Source organism: Botryllus schlosseri, chromosome 14 (assembly GCF_051294905.1).
Source record: "Botryllus schlosseri isolate E-star chromosome 14, Bs_hap1, whole genome shotgun sequence".
In the NCBI taxonomy this organism is placed as follows: domain Eukaryota; kingdom Metazoa; phylum Chordata; class Ascidiacea; order Stolidobranchia; family Styelidae; genus Botryllus; species Botryllus schlosseri.
The window spans coordinates 9787133-9791975 of NC_137249.1; the positions used below are offsets into that span (position 1 = coordinate 9787133).

Genomic DNA, 4843 nt, shown 5'->3' on the forward strand with positions numbered 1-4843 from the left:
GCGTGTAAGGCTAATGGGCCTCTTGTCAACATCCACGAAAGAGTAGGCCTAGGCATTAGTCACACGTTCATCTGTCTTGGAATATCATATTATTATCGTTGCTTGCTTTTCGTTTCTTATTTTGAACATATGTATGTGTATTGCGGTTATGGTGCTTAGCAGCTATGGCCTTGTGCCCCAGACCAAAGTGTTGTAGGCATGTGTTCTAGATTCTACTGCTACATTATAGTTGCCCCTCGGCGAGGATAACATAGTCAATCACAGGCAAAATTGTGTAAGGGTTGCCGAGAAGTGAAACAATGTCTATGGGCACATGGTTTCGTAGTGCTATGTCCTTAAAATAGTTACGCTGTGAGCTATATCGAGAACATTGTAACAAGAAATGCTCAACCGTCTCTATAACGCCACATGTTGCACAAAGGCCATCGTCGTGACGTCCAATTCTATGTAAGTGCCCGTTGAGTTTGCAATGCCCAGTCTGAAGCCGTAACAAGATTGCTGTTTCCCTTCTTGATAGTCCCAGTGGCTGCGAGATATCATGTGCGGCGTGAATTCGCTTGTAGATATTTTCGGAATCATTCGTTTCAAATTCGTTTTTCCATCTTTCGTGAGTCAGTTCTTTGATAATTATTTTGGCCTCTTGTAGGGAGAGAGGGATGTCACTGGATATTTTGAACATAAGTATTGCTTTCAGAACTACATTCATTGTAGTAAAGAACTTAATAACTTGAAGACTTTTCATGTGCCTCTCATCAAGAGTTGACGGCACAATAACAGGCGTGGTGTTTTATGTACCCATACAAGCTTACGTCTTAACGGTCTAGGCCAGACCCGGGCTATGTATTCGGCAACTGAGTATTGCTACGTTGATATTGAGCAGAGTGTAAAACATTTTTCCATACTCGCTACCGATATCACCCCATTGACAAGTTATATAGCAGTAGCCAACACCCCAATCGCACGGATTTGGTTTTTATGATACAATGAACATATGAAGTCAACATTGACCCCGTACGCACACACAGAACGCGGACGTGAACCTCACGTTCACACCATCCGTACCGTCTACATTGCAGAACAATTTTGCGCTCACACCAAAGTTCAATATCTCTTACTATCACTCGTTCTGGAGACACAATTGAATCATATAGAAATACTCTCCCTTGAGTCGGGTTAAATGTTTCCCCATTATTACTCCCGGCTAGTATCTATTAGAACTATAGCTTTCAGTGCCGTGACAAATCTTTTGACTCACAGAAGAAACTTCACAGTAGCTGGACGCGGAGATTTCAGAATGTTCTTATAAAATATCAAACCCATTATAATGATGATGATGACGACGACATCATTATCATTTAGATGTGGTGGGGTGGGGGAGCTGGTACTTTATTCGTTGTCCCAGGGGGGAGGTAGCTCAAAAAAGTTTGGGAACCACTGCATTACACAGACCAATAGCGTTGTATATTATTGGAAAATTTCGCGATTGTATAGAAACTCCTTCTACCGGCATAAATCAGGATCGGTCAATTTTATGATAGTCTCCAACACAGGCAGATGGAAGGCAGATATACATTGAGCAATCACAGTGAAGGTAATGGCTGGCACAGACCGGATAGTTCATAAGATGTTGACGGATTGCTGAATTAAACACGGTGACCGGGTTATAGGAACCAGCGTCGATTCCCTACACCGACGATCAAGCGCAGAACGATCGATAGGTTGGTTTGCTGACCTAATCGATTTTGGCACATGTTGGTATAGTTCTCAAAGCAATACTCAAGTTCAGTATCGCCAGTCACATATTCAAGTATTTTAGACATATTGTAGTGTGCAGTGTGTAGTGTGTACGTGTAGTCGGCAAATTCTGGTGACTCGACGTCAGTAAATTTGTTTACTGACTCGATACGTACTCGAGTCATTGCCCACGATTCAACCAAGTCATATGACTCGAAACTCGGATGGCCATGGGCATTTCATTGAAAATTCGAAGAAAAGTCGGCTATAACATTATTGGTATTCCGTCTATCAGTACTGGTATTTGTAAATAGGAACAGAACTGTTAGAAGTGCGGAGAATGACCATATTATGAATGCGCGGCATTCGATTTCACGCGGATGGAACAGGACGTGATCTCGAAACTGAACAATGAACGCAAACACAATGACTTGAACTCGAGTCTCAGCACTATAGCTATAAATTGAACTTCACCCTTTGCACCTTAACTTGGACTCGGACTTGACTCGGTTGTGAATTGAACATGACTCGACTTGACTCGAGTCAATACTAGGCTATATAAATTAACAATTGATCGGAACCTTGTATGAATTGGTTACAATCCTGCACGCAGAAGAGATTTCACTGCAAAATGGGTTTTGCGGGAGTCTCTCATACCCCAACGAAGTAAGAAAGCAGGAAATATTACCGACTGATGACTGCAGCACGAATATGGTTGCATGGAGAGAATGTGGACGTAACCATTTATAGACCAGGGGCGGGCAACTTCTCTAGACGGCGGGCCGGATATAGGAAAATTAAGTACTTGGCGGGCCGGATTGCTGAATCGATACATTATTTGCAAATTTATTCACATAGGCCTACATTATACGTGTGGAATAAATCGTGTTTAATGATAGTATTTTAACGAAGAAATGTTATTTCAAAGCAATTTCTCACCGATAATGTCGAAGAGAATGTGGATTTGAGAACAGCATTGTCATGTGGTTCTCAAACTTCTGTGATCACGCACCCCTTTTTGATCGTGAAAACTCCCCCCCCCCCCCTTATCGTGATATCACAAATGTTAAAGAGGTGAATCAGAATGCTAGTCATCCCAACGGATAGTTTGATAACATTAAAGGTTATGGCTATTGATGAGAGAATTCTCAAATATGAAATTCGGACAACAGATACGTACAGTAAACACCATGAGCTTGAGGTAAATCGAGCGCAGCGCGAAAATTTTTTCAGTTAAATGTGACTTCGCGCCCCATTGAGATGCTTTCACGCCCCCAAGCTTGCGAACCACTGTCATACATGCACCGCCATGTCTGCTTCTCTCTGATCAATCAACACAAGGTGCGATCCTTAATTAATATTTTTTAATACAATTTGACAAAGATATTGCTTTCGATGTTCGCTATAGAATTTATAAAACTAGCAGACATTGGTGGAAATAAGGTTGTTGGGAACCGGTGCTGCATGAGCATATGCTGCCGTCCCTGGCTTTCGTTAAAAATGTTGCCCTAAGTAGACTGCAGAAAATTTTAAAATAAGTTCATGTTCAAACAATCTTTTCAAAAGCAATTACAAATAATATGCCGCGTCTCAGAAATTCTATATTGCTCCAGAAAGAAGCCTCGCTATCTCAGCGTTACGGTAAAAAGTCAAGACAAAAATCGAGAACAAATGTATTGGGAAAATAAAAGATCAATAACCGCCTCAAACTTGAAATTTTCGATCTTTCGCCGAAGCAAAATCAGCGATAGTATCTTCAAAATCAAGTTTTTGAGCATATAGAAGGAAGCGATAGAGCTGATAGCCCATCATCATTCATGATAGAACGAAAATACGACTTATCATTTTGTGCTTTGAGAAACTCCTCTCACAACACCAATGGCAAGACAAAGTTTCAGACACAAGCATAAATATGGTGTCTACTCAAGTGTGTGATTTAGCTACCCACTGTAAAACATCAAACGCTGTTACATTACGACCAAATGTGGTTTCACTGCTTCGCACCATGCAGCCTCATAAATCTGTCAATTTCCACAGATAACTAAAATAAAACCACCTCGTCGTCATACGTGCTTTCAAAAGCGTTGGTCCATGGCCTACTAAAGACAGTAGTAGGCCATGGTTGGTTGTGATTAGCCGTCTCTCCGTGCTGTGTGCACTGTTCAGCCTCATTTTGTCGGCCATGGCGAAGAGACAAAATCGCCAAGCGGCTTCTATGCCACTGTTGGGAACCACTGTTCTGTAGTCGATATCACTTTGATTTTATTTAATATTTTATTGAATTTCTGATATGTCTGGAAATTACGGAATCCAGCTGTCTCTGCCGAAGAAAAAGGCGTCCGTCCGTACAGTCAAAATACGTTGTGATGAGGTCGAATTAAGATGGAAAATCACTTCTCTCTGGAAGTCAAATGAGTCTCGAATTAGCGTGCGCGTGAAGCATTGAATAAAACGGAGGAGTGAAAATTGCACTGATTCGCTGCAATTGCATAGATGTTAACATCTCGCAGTTTATCACAGGACCAAAGGCAGGGCGACGTCCTGTGGGCTTTCATCTTCAGAATACTGACTAGTAAGCATTCATAACTTATCGCAAAAGTCCTATCGATTGCTTCGAATGTAGCCTTGAAAAGTTTGACGGTGCTACTGGCACATGTTTTGGAACATTTGCGCTGTTTTATGATCCGACTGGCACTTATAAATTATGTATAATATATGTACAATATTAGAACACACATACGTATACAACATATATGTAATATGTATATTTGCACTTCGATTTCGAATTTCCCGTCTCACCAATAACACCCACACCAGCTTCAATTTTGTTATGACGTTCCTGGCCATGAGAATGTACTTTCAGAAATTGTTACTAACCTCGCTTGAATTCCGTATTAATCATGATCGAATGTATGAAATGAAGTATGGCCAGAGACCAAACCACACTTAACCGTCCAATTTCACTTTGCAGACATATTGACGTCACCATCGAATGGCTCTGTTGCGTCACAGATCAAATCATGATCGTGTACGTTCCCTGCATATATGATATCCACAATGCATCAATAACCGTCAGTGCAATGAAGTCCCTGCAGGTCGTTCAATTAAC

General features: G+C 41.3%; 1 protein-coding gene across 1 annotated transcript in view; it reads left to right on the forward strand.

The window, feature by feature from the left end:
* The window catches only part of LOC145455039 (uncharacterized), a 78407-nt gene that overhangs the window by 57557 nt on the left and 16007 nt on the right, over positions 1–4843 (forward strand). The gene's annotated exons all lie outside the window — the stretch shown is intronic.